The 27,249-nt window shown below is 37.9% G+C and overlaps 1 protein-coding gene across 1 annotated transcript in view; it reads right to left on the bottom strand.

The window, feature by feature from the left end:
* Positions 1-6,174: 6,174 nt before the first annotated feature.
* The window catches only part of ST8SIA1 (ST8 alpha-N-acetyl-neuraminide alpha-2,8-sialyltransferase 1), a 304,938-nt gene continuing 283,863 nt past the window's right edge, over positions 6,175-27,249 (bottom strand). Inside the window, exon 6 of the mRNA XM_082419852.1 lies at positions 6,175-11,381. The gene's annotated coding sequence lies outside the window, so the exon portion shown is untranslated. The remainder of the gene's footprint in view (positions 11,382-27,249) is intronic.

Genomic DNA, 27,249 nt, shown 5'->3' with positions numbered 1-27,249 from the left:
ACTTCCTTTCTCAGTACTAAAAAAAAAATTTTAAGTGTTCTTAAGATGGTAGAAAGCCCAGGTAGGTCAATAAGGGAAATAAAACAAGTCCTCTTTGATACTCTGAAAGGAGACTATTTCATGGATACAGATGCACTTTTGTATCATGGGCAGTTAGTGCAGAGGAGAGTGGTGATGAAGCATATTTAAACAGAAAATATAAGAGATGGCCCCAACCACTGCACATGCATTTCCCCATATTCTGGTTGAAATGGGCCATGTCCAGAAGTTCCCTCATGTTCTCAGTAATCGGTATGATGCACCACCCATACATCCTTCATAAATTAAGGATTTATTTCCCCAACTGCTGGAAGAACGTTCACCAGACAGCCTCAGCTGTCTCTTTGGTGAATGTCTCTGCTAAATAGTCCCATCTCTCCCAAGGTCATGCTGCCTTCCCAGGGTGATCTGTATTCACTGACTCAGGAGCATAAAAGTCTAGCCACCTTGCCCCAAGTTGAGACAACCCTAAAGGACATCCCATTTTCAGAACTTCCCTTGGGGTCAGTTGAGGCCTTTGTTGAGACTATGGCAAAGGCCAACATGTCCTTTGTACAGTCCTGTCTCCTTTCTTTCTCTACCGTTTCATAGATGTTGATCTCAAGAGCACTCCCTAATAAACTCCCTTCTCTCTAATTTCTGCAACAATCAGTACCGGAAATGGAGTCCAAGAAAGCAGACACTAAGATGGGATTTGGGGGTTGGATTATGTGCCACTCAACTGGTAATGAGGATTCTAGTACTGGTAGAAGCTGAAACACAAATATTTCCTGCATAAGGTTGCCATGCTACTGTTAAAACTTTCATTGGTGGTGACCTGCAATGGAATTCTGGTGAAAGAAAGTACACAAGCACATGTGATGTTTTTGGCATTTGAGAAGTAGAGGGTAAGCAACAACTACAAGGACAGAAGAATTGAGTGTTAAGCTCAGTTGACAAGTTGGAAAAAAATCAAAGGCTGAACGTTATTAATTGGCAATTAAAAGTTAAGTCTGTAAGCCCAAGGGAATCTTTTGTAGCGTGCAAAAGATTTTAGTATTCTATAGCTAGTAGGCAGTGAAAGCTGAGGACCAAGCCCAACACTTAATAAGAGTAGCAGAACTCAAGGTTCTGCTCTGCCTGTTGTGCCAAGATCAGGCCTTATATGGGAAAAGGTGACACCCTGACATATTGATGGAGTCATCCAAAATTCTCAAATCTCTAAATTCCCCTGCCGTTAGAGCCCAGAAAATGGCCTATTCCTCCCCATTAAGGGATAGAACTGCCCCCTTAATGGAAGATTATACAGAAGGCCTCCCTTGAAGCACAGTCTGAACCACAGTCAGAATCCATCCCCACTTTTCCTCCTGGCCACTAGGGCAACAATAACCCAGTTGAAATGTGTTGGACCTGATAAGGAAGAAAAGGGACTCAACCCCAACAGAGCTGTAGCATCCAGCCAACACATATATTAGCAGAAGATGGGAGAATTCCCATGGAGCTGGATTCTGAGCTTGCTGGATCAAGAAGGGTGGGACATAAACTTGACTAAGAAAGAGCACTTCCTGATATACAGGATTTAAAACCCTGGCAAAGACTGGAGGAGATGACGCAAACATGATGTTAGGATGGTTCCTCGAAGCATATGAAAAGTGATGGCCCGCACTACATGAGATAGAAATAGATTTAGAAGAACTTTCTCATAGTCTGCACTGTATAAGTAGGATAGCTACCTATAAAAATAATAGATTCCATGCAACTGGAGCAATTGAAACATCAAATTGGGATTATAGAGTTATTTGCATGATAATTTTGTTTTGTCTTTCCCAGTAGATGTGAAACTCCATGAGGTCAGAGACGATGTGTTTTGCTCAGCCCTCTACACCCAGTGCCTAGAAGAGATTAATAGGCTCCCAATAAATACCTGTAGAACAGATAAATGAAGGAAGGTTATTAAGAAAAATTACATATCAAACAAGAATATACTACAGAGAGAGAGAAACTAGATACCTTGGAGATTTTTTCCAGCTCTAAGATTCTAATGTTTTTAATTTTGATTCTACAAAGAATTTTCTGGAATGTTAGTCAACCTCGCAGGGCACTTATGTAGAATGCTTTTACTAAACCAATTCTTCCCTTTGTCTTTTTTGAAGCAAGTTTGTTTTGGGTACAATACTAAAGTATGGTGTTTAAAAGGAGCCATGATCCTTATAATAAATTTTGATAAGCATGCAGGGACTCTTGTTTGTGGAAAGTAATCAAGAGCCTGTTCTAAAAAGAACATGTTGACAAAGTTAGTTTGGTGGTACCTGCCCTCTTTCAGTACTTCTCTTGGTGATAGGAATGGGTAAATAGGTAAAAGTTTATACCAGTGGAGATGGGAGATACATAGAGTTTTAGCCTTTGGATGGCTATAATAACAAAGACAAGTGCCCCCCTAGTTATTCATCAGTTTTTTGTTTTTGTTTTTGTTGTGGGATCTTAGTTCACTGACCAGAGATCAAACCCAGGCTTGAAAGTGCAGAGTCCTAACTACTGGACGGCCAGGGAATTCCCTCATCCAACAGTTTTTGACACCTAGGTTTTCCCTGTACTATTAAGGAAAAGGTTTTTGTCTTGCCACATTCCTCACAACAATAAAGACCCACTAATAGCAATGAAGACTAAGTCTTAAAGGCTCCTTTAATCTTGGGAAAGTCTCCAGGAAGGGCAATAAGACAGAAGAGTTAGTTGAGGCTTGTCTCAGGATAACCAAAGTGCTGCTACTACTGGTTGGTCCTCTGCAAACTTTTTGCCAAGAAGAACCTGCTGTGACTAGTGTGTCCTTCTCACAATCCTCCCCACAGAATAAAGTTTATATTCATTGATCAAAGTTTTTTTTTCCCTTAATCCCAAGATTTTTCAAGTTGTTGGTTTGTTTTCCTCAATTCACATATTTTCATTACATTCTCCATATGAAAAAATCATCATAGTTTTGCTACCGTGGGAAAGTCTTGTTGCCTGAAACAGATGTTAATGACAATTTGATTAAAAGGAAACGTCAGAAAAGTCAAATGACTGTGGGAAAGTGTGTTAATACACTTTGGGATTAGAAAAATATAACTATGTGGTATTGACACACTTGGAGAACTAATATCAAAATTCTTCCCTTGGTTATTTGTCCACGTGAAAAAGACTTGTAAGCCAATCCCAGAACTTTCTACACTCGAAAGACATATTTGTAAATGACTGGTTTTGAAATTTTTCTGGGGAGGGAATAGTAAAAATATTCTTCCTGGTTATTCCAGACTATTCCCTTTCCCCCTGTATATTTTACACTTAAAGTACCCAATAGTACTGTACAGTACACTGGCTATAGTCTTGGTGTGTGGAGAAAGGAAGGGGGAAAACCCAGATGGGGCTGAATGAAATACTTGCTAAGGACCTAGATTTTGCTTAATCTTCTAAGATCCCCCATAATTATTCTATATCAGAGACCCTTCTATCCACTCAGGGGGTGACCCCTTTGGTCTGTGACTCATTTCCTCCATCTCAACTCAGTGACATGGAGCCGCAACTGAGGTCTTCTGATAGGGTGCAAGGGTCACTACTCTTGAGAGATTTTGCTTGAGCTATTCATGGGTTCTTGCCTTGCACTGTCTTCTCAGCCCCTTAACCAGCTTCTTTTCAAGTTGAAGAATCTAATTGTTTTTCTCAGGATCTTGTCTGTTCCCTTTTGCTTTTTGGATGAGGCTACTGGGAAAGAAGCTTGGCCACCTCAGATTCTTTGGATTCTATTATTGAAAAATAAAATTTTTGAAAATTTGAAAGTATGCCCAATTTTGTTCTGTAATTGGTTTCTCCTGGTGAAGCCTTAACTTTGCTTATCATTATTATTTTTGCCTACTTTCAATTGGGTATTGGTCTCTGCATCACTACACTATGCTAACCTGCAAATGTTCTCACTTTACCCTTCGCATGCAGGAAACCTCAATGGAGAGTTTAGGCTTTGGGGGAACAGCTTAAGTAGAGTATACAGGAGAGAAACATGAGCCAGTGATACCCTGCTTGGACCATAGTTCTTCTTGAATAAGATGATAAATTGAGGTATCTAATTCAGCCTCGGTCTCTATCATCATTACTTCTTACACAGCAGGGGAAGAGTAAAAGCAACTTCGGATGCTAGAAGGGGTAGAATTCTCCCCATCAGCAACATATTTTTGTACACTTGGGTCAAATCTACATTATGTAAACAAAGGGAAATTAAGTTATGAGCAATTATCAGTTGAATTTAGGCAATGAATGAACTATGGGCTAAATATCAGCCTTAGCTATTTCCTTTGACTAAATTCATTGGAAATTGCCCAACACAGTCATCAACTTAGCTTGTCATGGATTTCTAAAGAATCAGAGTGTATTTATAACTTAAAAGTCTGAGGTTATACACACACACACACACACACACACACACACACACACACACATGCACAGAAAGACAGAGCCTGGAACTAGGAAGAAAAGTGAACCTTTATACAATACTTTTACTTCTTTAGAAGATAAATTTTGTCCTAATTCCTTGCTTAATGACATGCAAAATATAATATAGAAATAACTCAACCCGATGGTCTTCAAGATGGCAGAGGAGTGAGATGTGGAGATCACTTTCCTCCCCACAAATACATCAAAAATACATCTACATGTGGAACAACTCCTACAGAACTCCTACTGGACGCTGGCAGAAGACCACAGACTTCCAAAAAGGCAAGAAAATCCCCAAGTACCTGGGGAGGGCAAAAAAGAAAAGAAAAAACAGAGACAAAAGAATAAGGATGGGACCTGCACATCAGGGAGGGAGCTGTGAAGGAGGAAAAGTTTCCACACACTAGGAAGCCCCTTCACTGGTGGGGATGTGGGGCAGGGGAGCTTTGGAGCCACAGAGGAGAGCTCAGCAACAGGGGTGCAGAGGGCAAAGCGGAGCGATCCCCGCACAGAGGATCAGTGCCGACCAGCACTCACCAGTCTGAGAAGCTTGTCTGCTCACCCACCAGGGTGGGTGGGGCTGGGAGTTAAGGCTCGGGTTTCAGAGGTCAGTCCCAAGGGAGAGGACTGGGGTTGTCTGCACGAAGACAGCCTGAAGGGGTCTAGTGCGCCACAGCTAACCAGGAGGGAGTACTGGAAAAAGTCTGGACCTGCCGGAGAGGCAAGTGACCATTGTCTCAGGGTGCACGAGGAGAGGGGCTTCCTGCTCCGTGTGCCCACAGATGACAGAGTTCCACCTAAGTGAGCTGCAGAGATGGGTGTGAGCCACGGCTATCATATCGGACCACAGAGGTAGGCATGAACCGCTACCGCTGCTGCTGCTGCCACCAAGGATCCTGTGTGCAAGCACAGGTTACTACCCACACCCTCCCAGGAGCCTGTGCAGCATGCCACTGCCAGGGTCCCGTGATCCAGAGCCAACTTCCCTGGGAGAACACACTGCATGTCTCAGGCTGCTGCAATGTCACGCCAGCCTCTGCCGCAGCAGGCACGCACTGCACTCCGGTTGTGACTACCGTACCCCTCACTCTCTCTGGCCTGAGTGAGCACAAGAGCCCTAATCAGCAGCTGCTTTAACCCCCTCCTGTCTGGGCAGGGAACAGACTCCTGAGGGCGGCCTACACACAGAGGCAGGGCCAAAACCAAAGCTGAACTCCAGGAGCCGTATGAACAAAGAAGAGGAAGGGAAATTTCCCCATGCAGCCTCAAGAGCAGCGGACTAAATACCCGCAATCGGGTTAGTAAGCCCTGTCCATGTGAATAGCAGAATAGACAAGTGTTCCCAAAATTGAGGTGGTGGACTTTTGAGGGCAACTGTGGACTTGGAGTTTGCTTTCTGTATTTGATTTCTTTTTGGTTTTATGTTTATCTTAGTTAACTTTTTAGTTATTATTTTTAGTTGTGGGTGTGTTTATTGGTTTGGTTGCTCTCTTCCTTTCTTTTTTTTCTCTTTTTGTGAGTGTGTGTGTGTATGTTTCTTTGTGTGATTTCATCTGTTTAGTTGTGCTTTTACCACTTGTTTGGGGTTCTGTCTGTTTGTTTTTGTTTTTTCTTTTTGTGAGTGTGTATGTGTATGTTTCTTTGTGTGATTTTGTCTGTTTAGTTTTGCTTTTAGCATTTGTTTCGGGGTTCTGTCTGTTTAGTTTTTTTTTCCTTTTCTTCTGAGTCTTGCAGCTGGCAGGGCCTTGGTGCTCCGGCCGGGTGTTGGGCCTGAGCCTCCAAGATGGGAGAGCCAAGTCCAGGATGATGGACCACCAGAGAGCTACCAGCCTCAGGTAATATTAATCGGCAAGAGCTCTCCCAGAGATCTCTGTCTCAACACTAAGACACAGCTCCACCAAACGGCCAGGAAGCTCCTGTGCTGAACACCACATGCCAAAGAATTAGCAAGACAGGAACACAACCCCACCCATTAGCAGAGAGGCTGCCTAAAGTCATACTAAGTTCACATACCCCAAAACACACCACTGGATGTGGCCTTACACACCAGAAAGACAAGATCCAGCCCCACCCACCAGAACACAGGCACCAGTCCCCACCAGGAAGCCTACACAAGACACTAAACCAACCTCACAGACTGGGGGCAGACACCAGAAATAAGAGGAAATATAAACCTGAAACCTACGAAAAGGAGACCCCAAACACAGTAAGTTAAACAAAATGAGAAGACAGAGAAATATGCAGCAGATGAAGGAGCAAGGTAAAAACACACCAGAACAAACAAATGAAGAGGAAATAAGCAGTCTATGTGAAAAAGGATTCAGAGTAATGATAGTAAAGATGATCCAAAATCTAGGAAATAGAATGGAAATAATACAAGAAATATTTAACAAGGACATACAAGAACTAAAGAGCAAACAAACAATGATGAACAACAAAATTAATGAAATTTAAAATACTCTAGAGGAATTAATAGCAGAATAACTGAGGCAGAAGAACAGATAAGTGACCTGGAAGATAAAATAGTGGAAATAACTACCACAGAGAAGCATAAAGAAAAAAGATTGAAAAGCATTGAGGACAGTCTCAGAGACCTCTGGGACAACATTAAACACACCAACATTCGAATTATAGGGGTTCCAGAAGAAGATGAGAAAAAGAAAGGGACTGAGAAAATATTTGAAGAGATTATAGTTGAAAACTTCCCTAATATGGGAAAGGAAAGAGTCAATCAAGTCCAGGAAGCACAGAGAGTCCAATACAGGATAAATCCAAGGAGAAACATGCCAAGACACATATTAATCAAACTATCAAAAATTAAATACAAAGAAAAAATATTAAAAGCAGCAAGGGAAAAGCAACAACTAACATCCAAGGGAATCCCCATTACATTAAGCTGATCTTTCAGCAGAAACTCTGCAAGCCAGAAGGGAGTGGCAGGACATATTTAAATTGATGAAAGGGAAAAACGTACAACCAAGATTACACTACCCAGCAAGGATCTCATTCAGATTCGATGGAGAAATTAAAACCTTTACAGACAAGCAAAAGCTAAGAGAATTCAGCACCACCAAACCAGCTCTACAACAAATGCTAAAGGAAATTCTCTAGGCAGGAAACATGAGAAAAGGAAAAGACCTACAAAACCAAACCCAAAACAATTAAAAAATGGTAATAGGAACATACATATAGATAATTACCTTAAATGTAAATGGTTTAAATGCTTCAACCAAAAGACATAGACTGGCTGAATGGATACAAAAACAAGACCCATATATATGCTGTCTACAAGAGACCCACTTCAGACCTAGGGACACATACAGACTGAAAGCGAGGGGATGGAAAAAGATATTCCATGCAAATGGAAATCAAAAGAGAGCTGGAGTAGCAATTCTCATATCAGACAAAATAGACTTTAAAACAAAGACTATTACAAGAGACAAAGAAGGACACTACATAATGATCAAGGGATCAATCCAAGAAGAAGATATAACGATTGTAAATACTTATGCACCCAACATAGACCACCTCAATACATAAGGCAAATGCTAACAGCCATAAAAGGGGAAATTGACAGTAACACAATCATAGTTGGGGACATTAACACCCCACATTCACCAATGGACAGATCATCCAAAATGAAAATAAGCAAGGAAACACAAGCTTTAAATGACACATTAAACAGATGGACTTAATCGATATTTATAGGACATTCCATCCAAAAACAACAGAATACACTTTCTTCTCAAGTACTCATGGAACATTCTCCAGGATAGATCATATCTTGGGTCACAAATCAAGGCTTGATAAATTTAAGAAAGTTGAAATCATATCAAGTATCATTTCTGACCACACCATTATAAGACTAGATATCAATTATAGGAAAAATACTGTAAAAAGTACAAATATATGGAGGCTAAATATTACACTACTAAATAAGCAAGAGATCCCTAAAGAAATCAAAGCGGAAATCAAAAAATACCAAGAAACAAATGACAATGAAAACACAACGATCCAAAACCTATGGGATACAGCAAAAGCAGTTCTAAGAGGCAAGTTTATAACAATACAATCCTACCTCAAGAAACAAGAATAATAGCAAATGAACAACCTAACCATACACCTAAAACAATTAGAGAAAGAAGAACAAAAAAACCCCACAGTTAGCAGAAGGAAAGAAATCAAAATATCAGATCAGAAATAAATGAAAAAGAAATGAAGGAAACAATAGCAAAGATCAATAAAACTAAAAGCTGGTTCTTTGAGAAGACAAACAAAATTGATAAACCATTAGCCAGACTCATCAAGAGAAAAAAGGAGAAGACAAATCAATAGAATTAGAAATGAAAAAGGAAAAGTAACAATTGACACTGAAGAAATACACAGGGTCATGAGAGATTACTACAAGCAAGTATATGTCAATAAAGTAGACATCCTGGAAGAAATGGACAAATCCTTAGAAAAGCACAACATTCTGAGACTGAAACAGGAAGAAATAGAAATATAAACAGACCAATCACAAGCACTGAAATTGAAACTGTGATTAAAAAGCTTCCAACAAACAAAAGCCCAGGACCAGATGGCTTCACAGGCGAATTCTGTCAAGCATTTAGAGAAGAGCCAACACCTATCCTTCTCAAACTCTTCCAAAATATAGCAGAGGGAAGAACACTCCCAAACGCATTCTATGAGGCCACCATCACCCTGATACCAAAACGAGACAATGATGTCACAAGAAAAGAAAACTACAGGCCAATATCACTGATGAACATAGATACAAAAATCCTCAACAAAATACTAGCAAACAGAATCCAACAGCACATTAAAAGGATCGTGCACCTTGGTCAAGTGGGGTTTATCCCAGGAATGCAAGGATTCTTCAATATATGAAAAGCAATCATTGTGATACACCATATTAACAAATTGAAGGAGAAAAACCAAATGATCATCTCAATAGATGTAGAAAAAGCTTTTGACAAAATTCAACACCAATTTATGATAAAAACCCTCCAGAAAGAAGGCATAGAGGGAACTTACCTGAACATAATAAAGGCCACATATGACAAACCCACAGCCAACATTGTTCTCAATGGTGAAAACTGAAACCATTTCCACTAAGATCAGTAACACGACAAGGTTGCCCACTCTCACCACTATTATTCAACATAGTTTTGGAAGTTTTAGCCACAGCAATCAGAGAAGAAAACGAAATAAAACGAAATAAAAGGATTGCAAATTGGAGAAGAAGAAGTAAAACTGTCACTGTTTGCAGATGACATAATATTATACATAGAAAATCCTAAAGATGCTCCCAGAAAACTGCTAGAACTAATCAGTGAATTTGGTAAAGTAGCAGGATACAAAACTAATGCACAGAAATCTCTTGCATTCCTATATACACCAATGATAAAAAAGCTGAAATAGAAATTAAGGAAACACTCCTTTTTACCATTGCAATGAAAAGAACAAAATACCTTACCTACCTGAGGAGACAAAAGACCTGTATGCAGAAAACTATAAGACACTGATGAAAGAAATCAAAGATGATAGAAACAGATGGAGAGATATACCATGTTCTTGGATTGGAAGAATCAACATTGTGAAAATGATTATACTACCTAAACCAATCTACAGGTTCCATGCAATCCTTATCAAATTACCAATGGCATTTTTCACAGAACTAGAACAAGAAATTTTACAATTTGTATGGAAACACAAAAGACGCTGAATAGCCAAAGCAATCTTGAGAAAGAAAAACGGAGCTGGAGGAATCAGCCTCCCTGACTTCAGAGTATACTACAAAGCTACAGTAATCAATACAGTATGGTACTGGAACAAAAACAGAAATATGGATCAATGGAACAGGATAGAAAGCCTGGAGATAAACCCACGCACATATGGTCACCTTTTCTTTGACAAAGGAGGCAAGAATGTACAAAGGAGAAAAGACAGTCTCTTCAATAAGTGGTGCTGGGAAACCTGGACAGCTACATGTAAAAGAATGAAATTGGAACACTCCCTAACACCATACACAAAAATAAACTCAAAATGGATTAAAGACCTAAGTGTAAGGCCAGACACAGTAAAACTCTTAAAGGAAAACATAGGCAGAACACTCTATGCTATAAATCACAGCAAGATCCTTTTTGACCCACCTCCTAGAGTAATGGAAATAAAAACAAAAATAAACAAATGGGACCTAATGAAATTTAAAAGCTTTTGCATAGCAAAGGAAACCATAAACAAGATGAATAGACAACACTCAGAATTTGAGAAAATATTTGCAAATTAAGCAACTGACAAAAGATTAATCTCCAAAATATACAAGCAACTCATGCAGCTCTACATCAAAAAAAGGAAACAACCCAATCCAAAAATGGGCAGGAGACCTAAACAGACATTTCTCCAAAGAAGATATACAGATTGCCAACAAACACATGAAAGAATGTTCAACATCACTAATCATTAGAGAAATGCAAATCAAAACCACAATGAGGTATCACCTCACACCAGTCAGAATGGCCATCATCAAAATATCTACAAACAATAAATGCTGGAGAGGGTGTGGAGAAAAGGGAACCCTCTTGCACTGTTGGTGGGAAAGTAAACTGATACAGTCACTATGCAGAACAGTATAGAGGTTCATTAAAAAACTAAAAACAGAACTACCATATCACCCAGCAATCCCACTACTGAGCATATACCCTGAGAAAACCATAATTCAAAAAGAGACATGTACCACAATGTTCATTTCAACACTATTTACAATAGCCAGGACAAGGGAGCAACCTAAGTGTCCATCAAAAGATGAATGGATAAAGAAGGTATGGCACATATATAGTATGGAATATTACTCAGCCATAAAACGAAATGAAATTGAGTTATTTGTAGTGAGGTGGATGGCCCTAGAGTCTGTCATACAGAGTGAAGTAAATCAGAAGGAGAGAAACAAATACCTTATGCTAACGAATATATATGGAAACAAAAAAAAAAAAAAAAAAGGTTCTCATGAACCTAGGGGCAGGACAGTAATAAAGACGCAGATATAGAGAATGGACTTGAGGATACAGGGGTTAGGGGAGTGGAAGGTGGGACGAAGTGAGAGAGTAGCATTGACATACATACACTACCAAAAAGTAAAATAGATAGCTAGTGCGAAGCTGCTGCATAGCACAGGTATATCAGCTCTGTGCTTTGTGACCACCTAGAGGGGTGAGATAGGGAGGGTGAGAGGGAGGCTCAAGAGGGAGGGGATATGGGGATATAAGTATACATACAGCTGATTCACTTTGTTGTACAGTAGAGACTAACACAACATTGTAAAGGAATTATACTCCAATAAAGATGTAAAAAAAATAAAATTTAATTTAAAAAAATAAAAAAAAGGGAATAACTCAGTGCATAAAGCTATTAAATTAGGAAATTATTAGCATGATAAAAGCCTTGTTGAATTTCTATAAGAATTCTAAAGATCTTTTCAGCATGTAATTTTTTATTTGCAGGTCAATAATAGGAGAGAATTGACGGAGAAAGTTCAAAGAATTAGCATTGTATTTTAAAGACCTATTAAAAAGTTAGATTTTTAGCTAATTCTCTGAGAAATCTGGTAAAGTGAAATATAGTCATAATTATGGGCAAAATACCACCCAGGAATCTCTTGAAATGGTAGCCCCATACAGAAAACAATTCCTAAATTTAACCAAGAGTTTGGCCAACGGCTGTGTGTTATTTTTTTTAACTTGCCAGTAGCCATTGCAAAATTATCTGTATCAGCAAAAGAAACTGCTGCAGTTATATCTAGGATCTAGGTGGTGAAACCTCTTAGCTTGCAGGTATTAATGACTCCATTATTTGCTGCACAAGTTGATGAAAGGACTGGCAATCTTTGAAATTGGTAAGTAGAGTGCAATGGCCTTTGAAAGATATTGAACATCTATCTAGTGACCTGTGGAAACCTGCCCTATTTGGTCCACAAGTATTTACTAAACACCTATTACATAACAGGTATTTAAGATTTGGTCTCTCCAATGATACCTCCATTTACTTATCTTATATGAATATTCTGTTCTGTTCTGAATTGTCCAACAAATAATTCATTTCACTAAAAAATATAGTTTTTAGTACCTACTCTCTTTTTTCCAACATGCACAACCAAACTTGGAAACTGATAACATGACAAAACGTTAATTAAGAAAAGTTATTTGACCTAAGTGAGTGATATACAATACACATATTACAGTTGACTTTATAAAATGGTTGTCTTCAGGCACATTTTTCTTAAATTAAGTCAGATTTGAGGTAACTGTTGATTCCCCTTCAGTGGATTGTGTCTTTTGGTTTTCATATAGTCAGTGATGGTAAATGGCAACAAACATTTTCTGCAAATTACATATTCTTCATGAATTTTTCTTGATAATTAGAAATTAAGTATTTAACACTTCAGTGAATATGGACTTTTGTCTTTTGGAGCTCACCATTGTCTAGAGAGTTTATTGCAAAATACTAAAGGGCTACCAAACAATAAAATATAAATAAGTAGCTGCAGATTTCCATCATACAATAAATGACAAAACCACTGGAGGAAGGGTTCAGACTGTACTCTTTGTGACCTATGTGAGGACTGCTCTGCCTATAGTTGCCTGCCTGTATTTCATGTAAATCTAACCTACAATTTCCTCCAGTTCACTCTAACTCTGGTACCCTAACCTGTGGTCTGGCAGCTTCCTGCCTCTTACAGGCAATGGCATGGCCCAGGACATAACTGTCAGGTCCTTTAAGTGGTTGGTGAGGGCAGTAAGTTTGAACATTTCTCAATCACCCACAGAGACTGGAAATAGTTTGCTGTTTCAGATGCACCTTTAATCATTCTGCATTCTGCCATTTCGAGAGAAGTGTGAGTCACACTGCATGTGGGTCGGGTTAGGAGAAGAGAGACAGGCTGTTGCTGGATGTCTTTCATTCTCATCATATGTGAAAAAGAATCTTCTCGGCACACAAGTCTCACACACTACCTGATAAGCCAGGTACTGCAGAAGCTAAAAATGAAAAGTGGTACTCTACCAAACCGGTGCTGGATGATTTTAATGCAACAATCAATAACAATGTTGAATTTAGAAAATAAATCTCTGAGACAAATGCTAAACCAGACAGGAGACCAAGATAATTGGTATAAACTTAGACTTTCCAGGAAAACCACTTTACCTCCTATTTAGCACTATTATCATGGACCTTATTCAGCACAATTACCATGGACTCTTCCAAACCTTTTGATGTTCAGCCCCTGAAGACTTTTTCATTGGCTGGGGCAATAGCCAGTGTGATCCTTTGCTTCTTGGTCACAGAACCTCTGGGAGTTCAGATTATACCTCAGCCCGTGTGGTGAAAATATTCCTCTATGTATCAGGACTTTTGGTTGCAGATGAGAGAAACTCAAGCTAAACTAGCTTAAGCAAGAATAACAATAAAAACAGCAGCAGCAATACAGCAATGAATGATATTTACTGGAAAGCTATTGGTGCCATTTGCAGAAATAAAGCTGTAAAGCCAAGCATAAGGAAACCACGAGTCAGAGTAGCTTCAGGGCTGTCAGGGATTGGAACCAGGAATCTAGTGCCACCCGGAGTGTGTGTGTGTTTGTGTCTCTCTCGCCTTCCCATTTTTGCATCTTTCTGGGTGTTGGGTTCATTTCCCCCAATGTGAACCAGCTCCTTACACATGGCTGGGGTTCTGGCCTGTGACAGCTGCAGGTTCACATCTTCCCAGCATTACTACCAAAGGAAAGAACCTTCTTAATTTAAATATCACAACTAAATCTCCTTTAAAGATAAAACACCTAATTATATTAAAAGTCAATGTTACCATTATCACTAAAATGACAATAAACATCCACTGTTCCAGTATCTTGGAAATCACAGATGCTCATCATTATAGAACCTCAGAGATTCAATTTCCTTCAAGTGTTATGGAAGGAGTGAAATGAGATAATAAACTAAGTGAGGTACAACTAAACAGATCTCCAGAACCAGCGTTCAGAGACTGAGCTGGTTTCTAGCCATTCTCATTGAACTTTAGTAGGTTTTTTTTTTAACTTTTTATTTTACATTGGAGTATAGTTGATTAACAATGCTGTGCTAGCCTCAGGTATACAGCAAAGTGATTCAGCCACACACACACATACATACATCCATTCTTTCTCCAACTCCCCTTTCATCTAGGCTGCCATATAATATTGAGCAGAGTTCCCTGTGCTACACAGTAAGTTCCTGCTGGCCATCCATTCCAAATATAGCAGTGTGTACATGTCAATCTCAAACTCCCCAACTGTCCCCCCAACTCTTTGTCCTGGTAACTATAAGTTCATTCTCTAAGTCTGTGAGTCTGTTTCTGTTTTGTAAATAAGTTCATTTGAATCATTTTTTTAGATTCTGCATATAAGCAATATCATACAACATTTCTCTTTCTCTGAATTACTTCACTCAGTATGAAAGTCTCTAGGTCCATCCATGTTGCTGGAAATGGCATTATTTCATTCTTTTTAATGGCTGAGTAATATTCCATTGTATATATGTGCCACATCTTCTTTATCTATTCCTATGTCGATGGAAATTTAGGTTGCTTCCACGTCTTGGCTATTGTAAACAGTGCTGCAATGAACATTGGGGTGCATGTATCCTTTCGAACCATGTTTTTCTCTGGATATATGCCCAGGAGTGGGATTGCTGGATCATTTGGTAGCTCTATTTTTAGTTTTTTAAGGAACCTCCATACTGTTCTCCACAGTGGCTATACTAATTTACATTCCCACCAACAGTGTAGGAGGGTTCCCTTCTCTCCACATCCTCTCCAGCATTTATTGTTTGGGCATTTTTTTGATGACAGCCATTCTGATTGGTGTTAGGTGATATTGCATTGTAGTTTTGATTTGCATTTCTCTAATAATTAACAATGTTGAACATCTTTTCATTTGTCTCATGGCCATCTGTATGTCTTCTCTGGAGAAATGTCTGCTTAGGTTTTCTGCCCATTTTTTGATTGGGTTGTTTGTTTTGATGACATTAAGCCGCATGTGTTGTTTGTAAATTTTGGAGACTGATGCCTTGTCGGTCGCTTCATTTGCAAATATTTTCTCCCATTCTGTGGGTTGTCTTTTCATTTTGTTTATGGTTTCCTTTGCTATGCAAAAGTTTTTAAGTTTGGTTAGGTCCTATTTGTTTATTTTTGTTTTTATTTCCATTACTCTAGGAGACTCAAAAATGATATTGCTGCGGTTTATGTCAGACAGTGTTCTGCCTATGCTTTCCTCTAAGAGTTTTACACTGTCTGGCCTTACATTTAGGTCTTTAATCCATTTTGAGTTTATTTTTGTGTATGGTGTTAAAGAATGTTCTAATTTCATTTTTTTAAATGTAGCTGTCCAGTTTTCCCAGCACGATTTATTGAAGAGAGTGTCTTTCCTCCATTGTATAGTCTTGCCTCCTTTGTCATAGATTAATTGACCATAGGTGCATGGGTTTATTTCTGGGCTTTCTCTCCTGTTCCATTGATCTATATTTCTATTTTTGTGCCAGTACCATACTGATTTCATGACTATAGCTTTGTAGTATAGTCTGAAGTCTGAGAGCCTGATTCCTCAAGCTCCATTATTCTTTCTCAAGATTGCTTTGGCTATTTGGGGTACTTTGTGTCTTCATACAAATTTAAAACTTTTTCTGTTCTAGTTCTGTGAAAAATGCTGTTGGTAATTTGATAGGGATTGCATTGAATCTGTGCACTGCTTTGGGTAGTATAGTCATTTTGACAATATTAATTCTTCCAATCCAAGAACATGGTATATTTATCCATTTGTTTGTGTCATCTTTGATTTCTTTCACCAGTGTCTTATAGTTTTCGAAATACAGGTCTTTTGTCTCCTTAGGTAGGTTTATTCCTAGGTATTTTATTCTTTTTGATGCAATGGTAAATGGGATTGTTTCTTTAATTTCTCTTTCTGATCTTTCATTGTTAGTGTATAGAAATGCGATAGATTTCTATGCATTAATTTTGTAACCTGCAACTTTACCAAATTTACTGATGAGCTCTAGTGGTTTTCTGGTAGCATTTTTAGAATTTTTGTGTATAATATGATGTCATCTGCAAACAGTGACAGTTTAACTTTTTTTTCTCCAATTTGGATTCCTTTTATTTATTTTATTTTTCTTCTGTGATTTCTGTGGCTAGGACTTCCAAAACTATGTTGAATAAAAGTGGCAAGAGTGGACATCTTCTTCTTGTTCCTGATCTTAGAGGAAATGCTTTCAGCGTTTCACCACTGAGTATGATGTTAGCTGTAAGTTTGTCATATATGGCCTTTACTATGTTGAGGTACGGTCCTTCTATGCCCACTTTGTGGAGAGTTTTTATCATAAATGGGTGTTGAAATTTGTCAAAAGCTTTTTCTGCATCTATTGAGGTCATCATATGGTTTTTATTCTTCACTTTGTTGATGTGGTGTATCACACTGATTGATTTGCGGATATTGAAAAATCCTTGCATCCCTGGGATAAATCCCACTTGATCATGGTGTATGACCCTTTTCATATATTGTTGGATTCAGAGTGCTAGTATTTTGTTGAGGATTTTTGCGTCTATGTTCATCAGTGATATTGGCCTGTAATTTTGTGTGTGTGTGTGTGCTGTCTTTGTTTGATTTTGGTAACACAGTGATGGTGGCCTCATAGAATGAGTTTGGGAGTTTTCCTTCTTCTTCAATTTTTTGTAACAGTTTTGGAAGGATATATGATAGCTCTTCTCTAAATGTTTGATAGAATTCACCTGTGAAGCCATCTGGTCCTGGACTTTTGTTTGTTGGAAGGTTTTAAATCACAGTTTCAATTTCAGTACTTGTGATGATTGGTCTGTTCATATCTTCTATTTCTTCCTGATTCAGTCTTGGGAGATTGTACCTTTCTAAAAATTTGTCCATTTCTTCTAGGTTATCCATTTTATTGGCTTATAGCTGCTTGTAGTAGTCTCTTGTGATTCTGTGTATTTCTGTGGTGTCAGTTGTAACTTCTTTTTCATTTCTAATTTTATTAATTTCAGTCTTCTCCTTTTTTGTCTTGAGGAGTCTGGCTAAGGATTTATCAGTTTTGTTTATCTTTTCAAAGAACCAGCTTTTAGTTTCATTGATCTTTGTTATTGTTTTCTTTGTCTCTATTTCATTTATTTCTGCTCTGATCTTTATAATTTCTTTCCTTCTACCAACTTTGGGTTTTGTTTGGTCTTCTTTCTCTAGTTGCTTTAGGTGTAAGGTTAGGTTGTTTATTTGAGATTTTCTTGTTTCCTGAAGTAAGATTTTATTGCTATAAACTTCCGTCTTAGAACTGCTTTTGCTGCATCCCATAGGTTTTGGTTCATTGTGTTTTCATTTTCATTTTTCTTTAGTTATTTTTTTATTTCCTCTTTGATTTTTTCAGTGATCCATTGGTTGTTTAGTAGCATATTCTTTGTGTTTGTGTTTTTTATAGTTTTTTTTCTTGTAATTTATTTCTAATCTCATAGCATTGTGGTCAGAAAAGATGCTTGATATGATTTCAATTTTCTTAAATTTACTGAGGCTCACTTTGTGGCCCAGCATGTGGTCCATCCTGGAGAATGTTCTATGTGCACATGGGAAAAATGTGTATTCTGCAGCTTTTGGATAGACTGCTCTATAAATATCAATTAAGTCCACCTGGTCTAATGTGTCATTTAAGGCCTGTGTTTCCTTATTAATTTTCTGTCTGGATGATCTGTCCATTGATGAAAATGGGGTGTTAAAGTCCCCTACTATTATTGTGTTACTGTCGATTTCTCCTTTTATGGCTGTTAGTATTTGCCTTATATATTGAGGCGTTCCTATGTTGGGTGCATATATATTTACAGTTGTTGTATCTTCTTCTTGGATTTATCCCTTGATCATTATGTAGCGTCCTTCTTTGTCTCTTATAACAGTCTTTATTTTAAAGTCTATTTTGTCTGATAGGAGTATTGTGACTCCAACTTTCTTTTGATTTCCATTTGCATGGAATACGTTTCTTCATCACCTCACTTTCAGTCTGTATGTGTGCCTGGGTCTGAAGTGGGTCTCTTGTAGACAGCATATATATGGGTCTTGTTTTTGTATCCATTCATCCATTCTATATTTTCTGGTTGGAGCATTTAATCCATTTACATTGAAGGTAATTATCAATATGTATGTTCTTATTGTCATTTTCTTAATTGTTTCTGGTTTGTTTTTGTAGGTCTTTTTTCTTCCCTTCCTCTCTTGTTCTCTTCTCTTGTGGTTTGATGACCATCTTTAGTGTTGTGTTTGGGTTGCTTTTTCTTTTTTGTGTGTGTATCTATTGTAGCTTTTGGGTTTGCTGTTCCCATGAGGTTTTGATATAGCAGTCTATATATTACAAGGTTGTTTTAGGTTTCTGGTTTTAGGTTTCTGGTCTCTTTCTTGTCTAGAGAAGTTCCTTTAGCATTTGTTGCAAAGCTGGTCTGGTAGTGCTGAATTCTCTTAGATTTTGCTTGTCTGTAAAGCTTTTGATTTCTCTGTCAAATCTAAATGAGAACCTTGCTGGGTAGAGTATTTTTGGTTGTAGGTTCTTCCCTTTCATCACTTTGAATATATCCTGCCACTTCCTTCTGGCCTGCAGAAGTTTCTGCTGAGACATCAGGTGATAACCTTATGGGAGTTCCCTTGTATGTTATTTGTTGTTTTTCCCTTTTTGCTTTTAATATTTTTTCTTTGTCTTTAATTTTTATCAATTTGATTACTATGTGTCTCAGTGTGTTCCTCCCTGGGTTTATCCTGCCTGGGATTCTCTGTGCTCCCTGGACTTAGGTGACTGTTTCATTTCCCATGTTAGGGAATTTTTCAGCAATTATCGCTTTGAATATTTTCTCAGGTCCTTTCTCTCTCTATTCTCTTTCTGGGAGCCCTATAATGAGGATGTTGGTGCATTAAATGTTGTCCCAGAGGTCTCTTAGGCTGTCTTCATTTCTTTTCATTCTTTTTTCTTTAGTCTGTTCCGCAGCAGTGAATTCCACCATTCTGTCTTTCCAGGTCACTTATCCATTCTTCTGCCTCAGTTATTCTGCTATTGATTCCTTCTAGTGTATTTTTCATTTCAGTTATTGTATTGTTCATCTCTGTTTGTTTGTTCTTTAGTTCTTCTAGGTCTTTGTTAAACATTTCTTGCATCTTCTTGATCCTTACCTCCATCTCCATCCTTACCTTCTTTCTCCAAGATCCTGAATCATCTTCGCTATTATTCTTCTGAATTCTTTTTCTGAAAAGTTGCGTATCTTCACTTCACTTAGTTGTTTTTTCTGGGATTTTATCTTGTTCCTTCATCTGGGACATATTCCTCTCTGTTTAATTTTATCTAACTTTCTGTGACTGTGGTTTCCATTCCACATGCTGCAGGATTGTAATTCTTCTTGCTTCTGCTCTCTGCCCTCTGGTGGATGAGGCTATCTAAGAGGCTTGGGCAAGCTTCCTAATGGGTGGGACTTGTGGTGGGTGGAGCTGGGTCTTGTCCCTCTGGGGGGTAGGGCTGTACTCAGTAAAACTTTAATTCACTTGTCTGCTGATGGGTGGGGCTGTGTTCCCACCCTATTGGTTGTTTGGCCTGAGGCAACCCAGCACTGGAGCCTACAGGCTGTTTGGTGGGGCTAATGGTGGCCTCTGGGAGGGCTCATGCCAATGAATACTTCCCAGAACTGCTGTCAGTGTCTTTGAGCCACAGCTGCCACCCCCACCCCCCACCTCTGCAGGAGACACTCAAATAATACGAGGTAGGTCTGGCCTAGTCTCTCATGGGGTCACTGCGTTTTTTCACCATGGTCCTGGTGCACACAAGAGTTTGTGTGAGCCCTCCAAGAGTGGAGTTTCTGTTTCCCCCAGTCCCGTGGAAGTCCTGTGATCAAACACTGCTGGCTTTCAAAGTCAGATTCTCTGGGGACTCCTCCTCCCATTGCTGGACCTCCAGGCTGAGAAGCCTGAAGTGGGCTTAGAACTTTCACTCCTGTATAATTGTTTTCCAGTTTGTGGGTTGCCCACCCAGTGAGTATGGGATTTCATTTTATTGTGATTGAGCCCCTCCTACAATCTCATTGTGGCTTCTTCTTTGTCTTTGGGTGTAGGGTATCTTTTTTTTGGTGGGTTCCAGTGGTTTTTTTTGTTGATGATTGTTCAACAGTTATTTGTGATTTTGGTGTTTTCATAAGAAGGGGGTGAGCTCACGTCCTTCTACTCCTCCATCTTGAGTTACGTCAATCCCCAGCTTAGGTAGGTATTAAAAGCAGAAAAGATAATGATGATCCAGGGCAGGCATAAAGCTGATTTGTTTTTATATTCTCTGTCTTTCTAAGAAATGTATATATATATATATGCGTATGTGTGTATATTTTTTAATGAATTTTGTGCTCTGTAGGATTTTATTGCTGTATTAAAAATTAATTCTCGCCTACACTTTTACTAAACAAATACTTTCTTCATAGGGCAAAAGCAATTTATGCACTGGAAAAAGAATAAAGAAGGCTATTAAGACAGCAAAAGAAAAAGCATGTTTTAGGCTTTGAGGCCAATTGAATCATATAATCTAACTCTATTTTTAAGCCTAGTTTCCTGTTTCCCATTCAAACAACACTACTAAATTACTCCCTTTCCCTATCTGTTCTATAAAGCATATATATTCCAGATATATGGTACTTTTAATGATCTAGGCAGAAATTATGTCAACAGGAAAGCACTGGTTGATTTCATAGTAAAGATTAAAACACACACAGAGATTTTTCTTAAATTTGCAGTTTTCTTCCCCAAATAATTCGTTTGTTTGAGAAAAGTATGTGACCTTAATTAGTTATATTGATAAAACTTTGTTCTTTCAAGTTGGATTAAAGCTCTGTGAAGTTCAAGGCTACTCTGGAAAATGCACAGATATTCTCAAGGAGCAATTACATATAAAGCAACAGTGGTTTTTAATAATAAATTATAATTGTAGTGAATTTTTTTTAAAAAATCTGAGCACAATTTCTTTATTTCATCATATTCACAAATACAGTGTCACTATTTATGACACTTTGGCTCTGAATCCTGCTGCTACCATTTAGTAGGTGAGTAACCTTGGGCAAGTTAGTTAATCTCTAACAATTTCCTTCTCTGAATAAAAGGAGTAATATTAGCTTCTTTAGAGAGTTTTTACAAAGAGGAAATAAGATGATATATGGACAAGCAATTAACATAGAGCCTGGCATGAAGTAATATTCAATAAATTGCTTTGTTTTTAGGTTTTGTTGTAGGTGGAAGTCTGTAGCTCAAAAGGAAGTTATCAAGATTTTATGTAAAGTAAGTCCTTATAGCATAAGAGGAATCAGCTCTTCCTCATTCTTAGAGATAAGAGGGTTGTGGGACCCTAAAGGGCTATGATGGTATAATGATTAAAAGAACAGCAACAAAGTTTTTCAAAGAAACAGAATAACTCCCTAAACCTTTTCAATTTTATCCATACTCCAAATATTTTTCTGTTTAGAAGGGAGCATGATTTGAGTTTCATAAGAATATGATAGGGTTACATAAAAATATAAATTATCTCCTGGAACTACATAAACTGCTTCTCTATTTCAATTTGCTTTGGATGGTTCACTCATCTAGCTAGTTCATTAGCTGAAACTGCTAATTATTTTCATCCCTGTGATGGACAGTGGCCCACGGGAGTCCATCAGTGATACAGTGGTATCATTGTGTTGAAAGGGATTGTAAGGTAATTAATCATATCTACCTGCTCTATGGTTCCTGCTTTTGGTTTGTAGGTACTATATATAAATTCTAGCTCTTTCTTTCTGCTTGGATGGTAAACTCATGGCAAGGACTGAATGTAACTCACCTTTGACTCTTCAACAAGTAGACCAGTTCCTAGAATATGGATTTAGGTATGTGGTTGTTGATCTAACCTTATAGCATGTCTGAGTTCTCCTTTTCTTTTTTCTTGTGTCACCAGGCTTTTGTGTTGGTGTAGTCAAACATGGCATGAAGACAACGCTAAACCCGATACTATGGAGGACAATTTTTAATCAGCTTACAGAGATTTGGCATTTATCATTCTTCCCTTCCTTCCCCCCACTTAATGGCATATAAGGACTTCAATGGTTAAGATATAGCCTTTAGTTGGCCCCTCAGCCACCAGAGAATTGGATTGTATCTCTTATAAGCAAGGAAGCTGTCCATGTGGGAAGCATCACTCCCATGGGATATTTGTATGACTGTTCAAATTTAAACAATATATCTGGGGAAAAGAAAGAATGCAAGAAAAATATAATAAAATGTTCTTATGTGTTTGTATAATTTCTACTTTTTGGCCAAAAGGAGTAATACATAACAATGGTTTCACGTTTTTCAGCACTTGGTCCCAAGCCAAGTTGAAAAATATCTCCTCTCCCTCTGAGGATCATCTGAGGCTTTAGTGTCTCCTTTTTGTTGTGAGAACCACATCCCAGGATGTTTCCCTTGTTTTGAAATGAGAGAGTGGACGTGCAGACCTGAGTGCAGTGGCCTGGTCATTAACACTCACCAGCTGTCTCAAGACATGGGATCCCAAAATAAAAGTGACGTGAAACATCCCAGGCCTAAAAGTCACTCTACTAACACCAGGGCATGAGAGAGGAAAGAACTCTCTGTGACTCCAAACTGTAGCTTACGTGCCAGGGGAAGAACACTTTTCCTGGTGGTATTGCTACAAAACAGGTGTGGGGAGAACACGGGCTCTGCCTGACCATCAGCAGTCTCCAGAGACCCAGGTGTGGGGAGCAGATGGGGGAGCTGGGTGATTTCATTGCACTTCTAAACAGCATGTGATCTTTGCATGCACTTTGTCTGTGTTTTTCCCTTTGACTCATTATCAGCCAGAGTCTGGGACCGGAAGGAGAATCTACTTCAGACAAAAGTATTTTGTTCTATTATTATTTTCCCATCCAAATTTAGGTCAAGAGCTAGGTTAATGTTCTATGGGAATCAAAACAAATCTAGATTGGTTGTTAGAGTGGTTGAGGTAAACAGACTAACTGTATCCTTGTCAGGATAACTTTATTGTGTGTATTAAAATGCTTTCTTCTTTACGAAAAGACTAAAGCATTCAATGTGCAACAAGATTTGAAATATTCTACCTCCACTTGTCCAAATCTAAGGTATGTATATATAAGTAGGGACCTAATACCAGTGGGGTTTTTTTTAATCGATTCTTATCTAAATTAAAATCGAATAAAATCAAGTTCATTCTGGACCAGGTTGGAATTAGAGGTGAGTCTAGAAGCTGAGGCATCGCTGAGATATAAAATTTCAAAAATCATTGGATTATTTGTTTGTTAACATGCCTGGTCTTGGTATAATACATATGTAAGTATATTTCCACTTTAAAAATTAAGGGAGGCAGGGTAGTGAGTGCCATGAAAAGATCATGAGCTTAGGAATCAAAAGTGGGTTTGAATCCCAGCTGTGCTACCAGCTATAGTATGTGACGTTAGTCAAGTAATTTTATTTTCCCCAAGCCAAAACCTCTGAGTCGGCAAAATTAGGGCAATACCTACTTCGTGGAGTTGCAGAAAGTAAATGATAATGTATATGTGAAAGGCCTATTGTGTCTCATATATATATATATATATATATATATATATATATATGAAATACATATCATGTAATATATTATATTCATATATATTATATATATGTTATATATTATGTATATACATACATATGTTAGCAGTCTGATTAATGTCCATTTCCTTCCTTACTAGGACATCTAGATATTCAAGATATTAAACATTCCTCAAATATTAGCGCCTACTTTCTACACCTTAAATTGTGTGAATTATAGTTTTCATTAGGCCAGCTGTCTAATATTTTGGAATTTCATTCTAGTGAGTCCACCATTGGTTCACTCAGACTTAAAAGAAAAAAATCGACAGTATTACAGCAGGAAGTTATCCTTCGAAATGAGTGATACTTTCTAAGTGAAAACTAAGTGATATTTAGAGACCCTAAATATTGCAAAGATTATGGTGTCCCATCCTCCTTATCATTTATTCATTTGTTCATTTGTCATTTAACACATACTTATTGATTACATACAATTGTCAGGCACTGACAGAAAAGTGATCCCAAATGATAATAACCTCTGCTTATAAGAAGTTTATATATTAGTGCAGGAGATAATATAATAAATATTATATCAAAGGTGATGTGTGCTTTGGAGAAAAATAGAGAGTAGAGTAATAGAGATGGGATGCTGGGGCAAGGGAAAAGGTTCAAAATTGTAAGCAGGACCCTACATATACTTGTCAATGTGAGCGGTGCAGAAAGCAAGGAGGTGAGAGAGTAAGCCAAGTAAACACTGAGGGGAGAGTCTTTCAGGCAAAGGGAATGGCCAATGCAAAGGCCCTGAGGTAGGGGTGGACCAGCTGTGTTTGAGGAAAAAAAAGGAGGTCAGTATGGCTAGAGTGGAGTGAGAGAGAAAAAGAGCAGTAAGAGATGAACTCAAGGATAAGGACCAGATCTTATTTGACCTTGTAGTTCATTGTAAGGACTTGGATTTTATTGTGAGTGAAATGTGGAGCCATTGCAGAGTTTTCAGCAGAAGAGTAACATAAACAGGACCACTCTGGCTGCTGTGCTAAAAATAGACTGTAAAGCAGTCAAAGTGGAGGCTGAGAGATGGGTTGGAAAGCTGTTGCTGTAATTCATATGAGAGATGATAATGGATTGAACCAGGGCAGGAACTGTAGAGTAATGAGAGAGGGTTGGGTTCTGGGCATATGTTGAAGTTACAGGAGCCAACAGGACTTCATGACAGGTTGGAAATGACAAGTCAGGAATACTTTCAATGTTTTTAGCCCCATCAACTGAAAAGGTATGGAGCTGCCATCAACAGATAAATAAGACTATGGCAGAGGAGATTTGGAGGTGGGAAAAAAATTGGGGCACCTTTGAGATTTTTATTAGACATCCAAGTAGAATTGCCAGATAAACAGTTGAATACAGGTCTGGAATTCAGAGAGGAGGTCCAGGCTAGAGATATAAATTTGAGCATTGTCACCAAAGAGATGGTCACTGAACTCAGATGGTCCACAACAACACATCTCATGATTTTGTGGAATTTAAATATAACTTGATTAGCAACCACTACTCTGTCACATCAGGTTAGCCTTAAAATGATGCAGCAATTCTTTTTACACAACGGAATCTTTTGGACTCTACTTAAAATGTGGATATTTTACTTGTATTTAAAACTGTAAACCTAGATGATATCAATAAGGAAGTGAGTGTAGATAAGATAAAGGATTGACCAATGTTGGGGCACTCCAACATTAAAAGATTAGAAGATTCGGGAGAAGTGGGAAGAGCTAAGAGAGGCAAACAGCCAGCTAGGGGGAAGGAAAACCAAGAGAATGTGGTGTCCTGAAAGCCAAGCACAAAAGATGGTTTCAAAAGAAAAGAGTGATCTGCTGTGTGAAATGCTGTTCACAGGGCAAACAAAACGAGGCCTGAGAATAAGAACTGGATTTAGCAACATGGAGGCCATTGGCAACTTTTCAAAAGCACCATAAAAATTTCAAAGTAAAAAAAAAAATCATAATATAAGTTAAGGAAGACCCACAAAATCCTGATTTCGATATTAAGATTACTTTGATTTCTTTTTTAAAGTATCAGAGTCTTTTAAAAATGGGCAATGTGTAGTCCATTTTTTAGTAGCTAAGGAATATATATATATACTCAGTCTGTGTTTTTACATAATCTAGCACTGGAATGATTAACCCAACAAAATTACTCATCAAACCGAATTAAAATGTGAAGTGTAAACTTTACATCAGTCTTATCTATATCAACTTTATCTACACAAAAGCCCTTAGTAGTTACAACTAATGGTAATTTCAAATACATTTTTAATAAAAATTCTGAATATATGAGGAATATATTTCCAGACCTCGGGCGATGGTCCATTCCTTTTTGAACACTGGGTACAACAACCTCAAATATTAAAATATAAATTACGTGTTGCAGTTTAGTAGAAATCAATTTGGCCTCTAATGAGTACATACTTATAGTGCCATCTACTGTTTGGTAGTAAGATCATAACATACTAGTGAATTAGGATAAAGAAATAAAATACAGGTATCTTCTTATTGTCAGCAACTCCTTTCTGGAAATCAGACATCTTGTGCCATAGCTCTAACCTGAAGAAAACATCCTATTATTTCCATGAGGAAAAATTACAACTAACACATTACACATCAAGGCAAAATCCTTACCAATTTTATAAAATGTAACAAAAGCTCACCAAACCATGTGTGTGTGTGTGTGTGTGTGTGTGTGTGTGTGTGTGTATATATATATATGAATGCGTACATATGTATGAAATAAACTATATTTGGATGTAAATGCTTAAAACATTACTTTCTGATTATCAAACAATTGATATGGTTATTTCATAAACAACTGTTTTATATCCAGTAACATTAGTTGCCCATTGACATATTTTTCAAAAGTCTACAAGTAATTTCAATTTTCTTTGAAATGTAACTCAGTTTTTCTTCTAATCATTTGTTTAGCATGTTATATTTACCATAGAATTATCTCTAGGGTATACTGTTAGATGGAAAAGTAGAGAAAATTTTGTAAAATCTATCATTTATCTAAGAAAGGGGAGAGGCTATTATATATTATAAACAATGTTTAAAATCTATATATAAACGTATACATATAACATATAT

This window comes from Balaenoptera physalus (genome assembly GCF_965194825.1).
Source record: "Balaenoptera physalus genome assembly, chromosome: 13".
NCBI lineage: Eukaryota > Metazoa > Chordata > Mammalia > Artiodactyla > Balaenopteridae > Balaenoptera > Balaenoptera physalus.
The sequence above is the reverse complement of the archived record's forward strand: the minus strand, read 5'-3'. Positions and strand labels throughout refer to the sequence as shown.